This window comes from Pristiophorus japonicus, chromosome 20, assembly GCF_044704955.1.
Source record: "Pristiophorus japonicus isolate sPriJap1 chromosome 20, sPriJap1.hap1, whole genome shotgun sequence".
NCBI lineage: Eukaryota > Metazoa > Chordata > Chondrichthyes > Pristiophoridae > Pristiophorus > Pristiophorus japonicus.
Window position 1 is genome coordinate 80805450 of NC_091996.1, and position 10476 is coordinate 80815925.

The 10476-nt window shown below is 46.6% G+C and overlaps 1 non-coding gene across 1 annotated transcript; it reads right to left on the reverse strand.

Moving 5' to 3' along the window:
* Positions 1-3702: 3702 nt before the first annotated feature.
* On the reverse strand, positions 3703-3776 carry trnan-guu (transfer RNA asparagine (anticodon GUU)). Its single transcript has one exon. It is a non-coding gene; the product is annotated as a tRNA-Asn (tRNA).
* Positions 3777-10476: the final 6700 nt, after the last annotated feature.

Sequence of the window (10476 nt, forward strand, 5' to 3'; positions counted from 1 at the left end):
GCTAACATAACCCGTGCTGTACCAGCCCTGGGAGAGACTGATGGGACAGTGTAGAGGGAGCTTTACTCTGTATCTAACCCCGTGCTGTACCTGCCCTGGGAGAGATTGATGGGACAGTGTAGAGGGAGCTTCACTCTGTATCTAACCCCGTGCTGTACCAGCCCTGGGAGAGATTGATGGGACAGTGTAGAGGGAGCTTTACTCTGTATCTAACCCCGTGCTGTACCTGTCCTGGGAGAGATTGATGGGACAGTGTAGAGGGAGATTTACTCTGTATCTAACCCCGTGCTGGATCTATCCTGGGAGAGATTGATGGTACAGTGTAGATGTAGATTTATTCTGCATCTAACCCATGCTGTACTTGCCCTGTAAGGGTTTGATGGGACAGGTTTGAGGAAGCTTTACTGTATATCTTAGATGGGCTGTATCTGCTCTGTGAGTCTTTGATGGGACAATATAGGGGGAGCTTTAATCTGTATATAACACATACTGTACCTGCCCTGGGAGGGTTTGATGTGACAGTGTCGAGGAAGCTTTAGTCTGTACCTGCCCTCTGAGTCTTTGATGAGACAATGTAGAGGGGGCTTTAATCTGTATCTAATCCATACTGTACCTGCCCTGATGGGTTTGATGGGACAGTATAGTGGGAGCTTTGCTCTGTATCTATCCTGTGCTGTGCCTGCCCTGGGATGGTTTGATGGGACAGTGTAGAGGGAGATTTAAACACGTGCTGCACTGTAATGTATATATGCCCGGGTTTACCTGCCACCAGGGGGACCGACCGTCGAAGGTCATTGGGCCACAGGCACACACATGCAACTCTTGTATATAAAGAAAGCCTCCATGTTTAATCCTTTGTTCGAGAACTGGAAAAGTACGGTCAGGATGCACCTGATTGAGTTCACGGTAGTAAGCCTACTGAGTTATTGCATATGCACCATGCACCTGCCCCTGGAAGAGTTTGATGGGGCTGTGTCGCGGGAGATTTATGTTGTAACTAATTTGTGCTGTACATGCCCTGAGAGTTTGATGGGACAATGTAGAGGGAGCTTTCCTCTGTATCTAACCCCGTGGTGCATCTGCCCTTGGAGCGTTTGATGGGACAGTTTAGAAGAATCTTTACTCTGTATTTAACGCATGCTGTACCTGCCCTTGGAGAGTTTCATGGGACAGTATTGAGGGAGCTTTACTCTGTATTTAACCCATTCTGTACCAGCCCTGGGAGTGTCGATGGGTCAGTGCAGAGGGAGCATTACTCTGTATCTAACCCGTTCTGTACCAGCCCTGGGAGTGTTGATGGGTCAGTGCAGAGGGAGCATTACTCTGTATCTAACACGTACTGTACCTGCCCTGGGTGAGCTTGATGGGATAGTGTAGAGGGAGTTTTACTTTGTATCTAACACGGGCTGTATCTGTCCTGAGAGGGTTTGATGGGACAGTGTCGAGGGAGCATTACTCTGTGTCTAACACGTGCTGTAACTGTCCTGGGAGGCTTTGATGTGACTGTGTAGTGGTAGCTTTACTCTTTATTTCACATTATTGTCCTTTTCAATCCACTTGTTTCACACCGAAACAAATCGTAACCGTGATGTGAATTTAACGCCACGTGATTCTTTGAAATCATCTTTAAATGATTGGGTAAAACCACTCCTTATGCCACCGAAAAACAACTTTGATTCCAGGTCTTGGCGATAACTTTTGTAACACCATTTTTAAATTCAAAACCTTATAAAATTGATGACATGCAGCCAACGTGCAAAAGTAAGAATTCTTTTAATCACCGTTAATTAGCCGATAATCTTCTTCAGAATGAAATAATTAATAATATAATTACTGAGGAACAGTGTTATCTTCAATCATTCATTTTCACTTTACATGTGATGAAGTTTTATCCCTATCTCATTTACACGCTGTATGAGAATGGTTTAAAATTGTAAGTGTTTATGACTCAGTTTTAAAACCATTGATTGTGTGTGCGTCTATTCTTGATCGGAGGAGCACTTGAGACCGAAGTTCCAGTTCTATGAGCCCAAGTTTCCACACGATAAGAAACGGGTGCCCCTCCGAGCTGGGCGCCCGTTTCTCGCGCCTAAAACGGTGCCTAAAAAAAACCTTGCGATTCTGGAGCGTTCTGCAGCTCCTTGTCTGCCTGGCGCAGCGCCCAGGGGGGCGGAGCCTACACTCGCGCCGATTTTGTAAGTGGGAGGGGGCGGATACTATTTAAATTAGTTTTTTTCCTGCCGGCAACGCTACGCGTGCACTTTGCAGCGTTCGCGCATGCTCAGTGTGAAAAATACATTGGCACTCGGCCATTTTTGTAGTTCTTTGTAGCTGTTTAATTTTTGAACATTTTTTTAATAAAAGCACATTGCCATCAGCACATCAGCCTTCTCACTGTCTCCTTCCCCCCCCACCGCGGGAAGAACAGGCGCCTCTTACCCACCCCTGCAGGAAAAACGGGCGCCTCCTCTCCCCTCCCCCACCCCCCGCGGGAAAGAACGGGCACCTCCCCCCTCCCCCGCGGGAATAACGGGCGCCTCCTACCCCCCCCCGCGGGAAGAACGGGCGCCTCCTCTCCCCTCCCCCACCCCCCGGCGGGAAAGAACGGGCACCTCCCCCCGCCCCCGCGGGAAAGAACGGGCACCTCCTACCCCCCCCGCGGGAAAGAACGGGCACCTCCCCCCGCCCCCGCGGGAAAGAACGGGCACCTCCTACCCCCCCCGCGGGAAAGAACGGGCACCTCCTACCCCCCCCGGCGGGAAAGAACGGGCACCTCCTACCCCCCCCGCGGGAAAGAACGGGCACCTCCTACCCCCCCCGCGGGAAAGAACGGGCACCTCCTACCCCCCCCGCGGAAAGAACGGGCGCCTCCTACCCCCCCCGCGGGAAAGAACGGGCACCTCCTACCCCCCCCGCGGGAAGAACGGGCGCCTCAGGCTGACTGCAGCATTCTCCGTGCCTGAAGCACTTTCACACAGGTAGGAAGATGGTTTATTTAATCTTATCTTTGTTTATAAATGTTTATTCAGGTTGGATTTATTTGTATAATATTTGTAGAAGTATAAATAAGGATTTATTGTACAATTTAATGACTTCCCTTCCCCCCCCCACCACCTCGTTCTGGACGCCTAATTTGTAACCGACGCCTGATTTTTTAATGTGTAGAACAGGTTTTTTCAGTTCTACAAAAATCTTCACTTGCTACATTCTAACTTAGTTTGGAGTACGTTTTCACTGTGGAAACTTTCAAATCAGGCGTCAGTGGCCGGACACGCCCCCTTTTGAAGAAAAAATTCTGTTCCAAAGTAGAACTGTTCTACCTGACTGGAACAGCAGAAAAAAAAATGTGGAGAATTGCGATTTCTCAGATAGTCCGTTCTCCACCAGTTGCTCCTAAAAATCAGGCGCAAATCATGTGGAAACTTGGGCCCCAGAAATGTATCAATAGAATCAATTTCCACCAGTTTCTTTAAACCCAATCACATAATTTATTTCTAGTGGGCTGGATGGAGGAATATGATCCATGTAAAACATTGTTATCGTTTTACTTGAACTGAATGCTCAGAAAATATTGGAGTGGGAACTAACTGGATAATAGCACTGCTGGCAACATTTGCGGAATATATTCATGCAGCCAAAACGCACAATGACAACCTGGGACTGTGCGGCACCGAATACTCGGGAAAAAACAGTTAAATGCTTCGTCCCTGGGTGGGCTCGAACCACCAACCTTTCGGTTAACAGCCGAACGCGCTAACCCATTGCGCCACAGAGACTGATGGAAGTATAAGGTTCATGGCATCCCAAACCAGGATGTCAGTCAGTTAAAGCTTCAGATTGCTCCGACCGGGATGGAACTTGTCCACTCTCAGTTGTACTTTTCCCAAATAAATGGAGGGACATTCATTGTGGATGTGTGGAAGCAGTCTGGTTCCGCACACTGCAGATACTTCCATGTCACCACCAACCAGCTCTCCCACAACCGGTGTGATCTACCTTCCAGCCTTCCGGTGCCTTGTCTGTGACAAAGTATTCTGATTGTCCCGAAGCCGGTATTAGGTTTGAATTCCTTTTCAGCTCCTGACTGCGGATATTCCTGTGATTAAACGGGAACTAAATGTTTACAGGGACAGTTGGATTCACCGTTTCTTTGCTTGGTGAAATTTCAAAGATTGAAAGCGACGCACATCAACCCCAAACCTCCCGTGAGATGGAAGCTCAGTTGCTGTTTCAAGCTTGAATGCAGGTATAAGCAGAACTTATTCAAAGAAAGTCCAAGTCCCTGAGACGCCTGATTATTTGCACCAAACTCTTTGCAAAGAGTTGAGGCTCATGTTTGGTGATCTGGGCACATCTTTCCCCAAACTACAACACTTCAAACATAACTCAATGGCTGTAAAGCGCTTTGGGGCATCATGAGTTCCTGAAAGGCGCTGCAGATATGCAAGTCCTTCTTTGCAAAAGTTCGATGCAATTTAAAAATTTGCGAGCAATATCAGGGCTCCTCTGGGACCCCTCGTAAATTTCAATTAACAACTCCGAAGGGAGAATCACAGCCCGAGACCAACGAGCCAACTGTTTGACAAACGTGAAGATAAGGTGTAACCATTTCAAAGCATTTTTTTGTTTTTCGCTATTCAGAACATAAGAACTTAAGAACTAGGAGCAGGAGTAGGCCATATGGCCCCTCGAGCCTGTTCCGCCATTTAATATGATCATGGCTGATCCGATCATGGACTCAAGTCCACATCCCTGCCCGTTCCCCATAAGCCTTATTCCCTTATCAGTTAAGAAGCTATCTCTGTCTTAAATTTATTAAATGTCGTGGCTTTCTCAGCTCTCTGAGGCAGTGAGTTCGACAGATTTACAACCCTCTGAGAGAAGAAATTCCTCCTCATCACAGATTTAAATGGGTGGCCCCTTATTCTGAGATTATGCCCCCTAGTTCTAGTCTCCCCTATCAGTGGAACCATCCTCTCTGCATCCACCTTATCAAGCTCCCTCATTAACTTATACGTTTCGATAAGATCACCTCTCATTCTTCTGAATTCCAATGAGTAGAGGCCCAACCTATTCAACCTTTTCTCATAAGTCAACCCCTCATCTCCGGAGTCAACCCAGTGAACCTTCTCTGAACTGCCTCCAAAGCAAGTATATCCTTTAGTAAATATTGTAAGTGTTTGTGATCCTCGCCCAATTGCCAGACGGACGGTTTGAATCGCCCCCACCTTCCGAAAGTTTGAGATGCGGGAATTATTATTCAGAGTGTAAATTAAATGAGTCACGGAAAGGGATGCTTCGGTAATAAATCGTAGTATATTTATTTGGTCCAACAAACAATGGCTAAAACATGCACTGCTAAACGAAATCACTGTCTCTGTGGAGAATAAAATCCCGGTTACAAACAACATACATACAGTACAGAAATGAACCTAGTAACACGCAGTAATTCCCTGGTGGATTCTAACCCCACCCCTACCAATGAATTACCCTCCCCAGAATAGCCCTGAAAAGCTTCACTTCTGAGAAAAGCCTGAGCCCTTACCCAGCTGGCCTGGGATATCTGGTTACTGGCTTGGGACACTCGCGACCATGTTCACCACCACACGCAGCCCGTTTCCTTGCTCAGCTCAGCTGTGGGAAGTCACTGCCTGGTCTTCAGTCTCGGTGGCTTCTTCTGCAGTACTGCGGCCCCTTCCTCTGGTACATCGATCGGTGGAGTGAGAGCGAGAGGGAGAGGGGGCTCTCTCTAGACACAAGCTGCAAGCTGCAAGCTCCAAGCTTCACACCAAGCTCCAAGCTAAAAATAAAGTGGAAAGGACCCTGTCTTTCTGGGAGTCTTGCTACCCCTATCTTTCCCGCCAATCTTTAAAACCCCTTTGTTTCTAAGCACGGGTACTTAGTCAGTGATGGGCCATCCCACCCATGCATTGGGCTGATGGCCCTTAGTCTGGGCATCTCTCTGAGCCTTTGTGTTGGGAAAGACCCGGCTCCTCCTTGGCTGGCCAGGCTGGTGGGTTCATTGTTCTGTGTCTCCTTCTGAGATGCAGGTGAGAAGTGCTTTTACAAATTAGAGTGGCTTTGTCAGTGGCCCCCCTTCCTGGCCAACAGCTCTTTTGTCAATGGATGACTGACAGGTCTTTTGTCCCAGCTAACTTTCATGCGGTCTCTGGAGTTTTAACAAAACCAGCTTTTTCACATATCTGCGCAGGGTGTCCCCAGCACAGGGAAAATAGCCTCAGAAAAATAAAATCCACAAAATATTCTCAACTGAGTCCATTCTTTAAACAGAAACATTGCGATCTCTTCATTCTGCTCTGCTAATTATCGACCTTGCCACGTAAAAAGTGCGTTGGCATTGCAATGCATTAATGTAAAATGAATGTAAAGAAAATGCAACGTTTTGTCGAGTGCAAAACATGCAGTGTCTGCATTTCAAAAAGCATTGCTTTTATTCATCCTGCGGAATGCATATTGCACAGATAATCTCAGCACACATTGTGCAGGCAAAGGCAGCATTAGACAACAAAGTGATTTGTCCTCCGCTGATTTGGAGCAGATAACTGACGGTTGAGCACACAATTTGATAACTCGACTTGTAGATCAAGCATCAATGAAAAAGGCAACAAAACTGCCCACCAGCACCAGGTGTCTTTCACTTGTTTGTCCCAAATTTGCAGCAGCTGGGACAACAAGACTTTAGGTTTCACCAAGATTTGAACTCAGATCACTGGATTTAAAGTCAAAAGAGCTCACCATTACACCATGGAACCAACTATGCCAAAACTTTTGAAACATACTTCGTCACAGACAAGGCACTGGAAGGCTGGAAAGTCGATCACACCGGTTGTGGGAGAGCTGGTTGGTGGTGACATGGAAGTGTTTGCAGTGTGCGGGACCAGACTGCTTCCACACATCCACAATGAATGTCCCACCCTTTATTTGGGAAAAGTACAACTGAGAGTGGATAAGTTCCATCCCGGTCGGAGCAATCTGAAGCTTTAACTGACTGACACCCTGGTTTTGCATGTCTTGCAGTGTGTATCTGTGGCGCAATGGTTTAGTGCATTCGGCTGGTAACTGAAAGGTGGGTAATCCAAACCCATCTCCGGGCGAAGCCTTTTAATGTTTTTCCCCGAGGATTCGGTGCCGCACAGTTCCGGGTTGTCATTGTGCATTTTGGCTGCACGAATATATTCCGCAAACATTGCCAGCTGTGCTGTTATCCAGTGAGTTCCCACTCCAATACTTTTATGAGCATTCAGCACAAGTAAAATGAAAACAATTGTTTACATGGATCATGTTCCTCCATCCAGTCCAATCAAAATAAATTATGTTATTGGGTTTAAAGGAACTGGTGAAAATTGATTCTATTGATGCATATATCGAACTGGAACTTTGGTCTCAAGTGCTCCTCCTATCAAGAATAGACACACACACAATCAATGGTTTTACAACTGAGTCATGAACACTTACAATTTCTCATACAGCATGTCAATGAGACAGGGATAAAAATTCATCACATGTGAAGAGAAAATGAATGATTAAAGATACTAGTGTCCCTCAGTAACTATATTATTATTTATTTCATCCTGAAAAAGGTGATCGGTTATTTAACTGTGATTAAATGAATTCTTATTTTTTCATATTAGCTGCATGTCGTCAATTTTATAAGGTTTTGAATTGAAAAAAGCTGTTACAGAAGTTACCGCCCTGACCTGGAATTGAAGCTGTTTTTCGGTGGTATAAGGGGTGGTTTTACCCAATCATTTAAAGGTGATTTCAAAGAATCACGTGACGTTAAATTCAGATCAAGGTTACGATGTGTTTCGGTGTGAAACAATGGATTGAAAAGGACAATAATGACACCAAGCATTACGATGCAGCGATGCAGCAATGCAGCGTTCCCTGGTGGTCCAGTGATTAGGATTCGGCGCTCTCACCACCGCGGCCCTGGGTCGATTTCCGGCCAGGGAAATTACACTTCCATCAAAATTAAAACCTTAGAAGAAAGAGTTACATGCATCTCATGTGAAAAAAAGATTCATTGATTTAAACATCATTAATTAATCCATTGTAGAACTTCAATCATTTATTTTGCCCTGAGTACGTGAGGAACGTTTATCCCGACCTCATTGTATTTTAGGAACATGCTCCAGCCCCGGTATCTCCACCTGTGAAAGTAGGAAACTGCTGGAAATACACAACGGGACGGGTAGCCTTTGACAAACAATTAAACCCAGGTTACAGACTCTCTTCCTTCCCCTGCTCTTTGCGGGACACTTGTTCCCCTTTAATTTTACAGACTGACTGAGTTCACTAACCGCGGGGAGAGAGTAGGTGCCTCCGCGGCCCCACTGTGCTAACATGGAAGATAACACGATGGGGATGTGGGGTGGTGGGTGGGGATCAGTGACATGTTTGTGTAAAGGGCAGCGGAGGAGAAGGATTGACAGCTGTCAGTGAGGGACAGAAGTTGTTTAAGGTGAGCCAACACATTCCCGATCAGCACAGAAGGCATTCACTGGTCAGCTGCCCTTTGCTGTACTTCTGGTCAGAGCGGTTTCCGCAGTGGAGCCGTTATCACGTTTGCTTTCCACGCGAAAGGATCCCGCACAGAAATATTATGTTAAAACTTGCTGTGGATGAACAACCATGGGCGAGTTTATTCTCCTGTCAAAAGGGCGACAGTGGCTTCTCCCTTATTCTTTAATTGCTCTTTATTTCACTTCACTAAATAGATATATTTGAGTGAGAGAAATTGTTCCAGAGTGTCACCCACTTCATCTTTTGTTCCCTTTTAAACACATAAAATGAGGCCGGTGGAATAAATACAGAAAACAAAGCCGAGGGATACAGACAAGAGGATGAGAGAAGGGGAAATACTGTCCCCACCCAGAACTAATGCAGAAACCCCTCTGCTGCGCTCGGGGTGGCCACCCACAGCCTGGATACACTAACGTCCCAACAGCTCATTGACTGTCGGAGTGGGACCGTGCGACGCTTCAGAAGACAGGACGAAAAAGCAAAGTCACTGATTCAGTCCCATGTGCTTCTCTGACTGACACCGGGGAAACGGTGAGACAGATTTTGGAGCATAGGTCTGGTTATTGTGAAACAGCAAAGAAAATATGAAGTCTGGAATTAAATTATTTAATGTGTATCCTGCTCGTTTAGTGGTTAGGCATTCACAGAGGGAGCCCGAGTTCGGAAAGTAACTTTTTAATTCAAACTTTTTTCAAATAATTACATGCAATTAATTAAACTCTGTGGGAGGTGGGGTGATTAAAACATCACCGATCGGAAAGGAATTGCCCGCGGGAAGCCTCCAACCGGAATTTTTGCGCCAATATTCCCACCCGGATTGTTTTGCAGACTTACAGTCAATACTTCAATAACTGAACTGTAATAATTTCAGGAGCTTTCATCATAGATGATATTTTACACCCTATCTGACTGAACACACTCTGAATTTTTGAAATTGGTTTAAAATGTTCATTGCTCAGAAGACAAGTAACCTGGGGTACGCCAGGCCAGTGCACCACAAGGCCAGAGCGGTGCCGTACGTGATGTGGGAAAAAACAGAAGGCGAATTGGACCGCCTGCTGAGAGAAGGCATCATCTTGCCAGTTGAATTCAGTGACTGGGCGAGCACGATTGTATCGGTGCTCAAGGCGGATGGGTCGGTCAGGATATATGCTGATTACAAAGGCCACCATCAATCGGGTGTCACTCCAGGACCAGTACCTGTTATCGAAAGCAGAGGACCTCTTTGCGACACTATCCGGTGGCAAAGTTTTTTCAAAATTGGACCTGACCTCAGCTTACATGACCCAGGAGCTGGCGAGTGAGTTGAAAAAGCTGACCACCATCACGACACACAAGGGGTTGTTTGAGTACAACAGATGTCCATTCGGGATTAGCTTGGCCGCCGCGATCTTCCAACGAAATATGGAAAGCCTCCTCAAGTCGATTCCAGGGACGGTGGTTTTTCAGGACGACATCCTCATCACGGGTTACGATACTGAAGAACACCTCCACAACCTGGAGGAGGTGCTACGCAGACTGGACCGGGTAGGACTGCGACTGAAAAAGGCGAAGTGCATCTTCCTTGCTCCAGAGGTAGAATTCCTGAGGATGAGGGTAGGAGTAGACGGGATGAGCCCTACTGTGTCCAAGACGGAAGCGATCCAGAGAGCACCCAGACCTCGTAACACGACGGAGCTGCGTTTGTTCCTGGGGCTCCCCAACTATTTGGGAACTTTCTTCCCAAATTGAGCACGCTGCTAGAGCCGCTACACGTGCTCCTAAGCAAAGGTCGCGAATGGGTCTGGGGGGACAGCCAGGAAAGGGCTTTTAATAGAGCACACAATTTGTGATGTTCCAACAATCTGTTAACATGATATGACCCATGTAAGAAACTTGTGTTAACGTGCGATGCGTCGTCCTATGGTGTCGGGTGTGTGTTGCAGCATG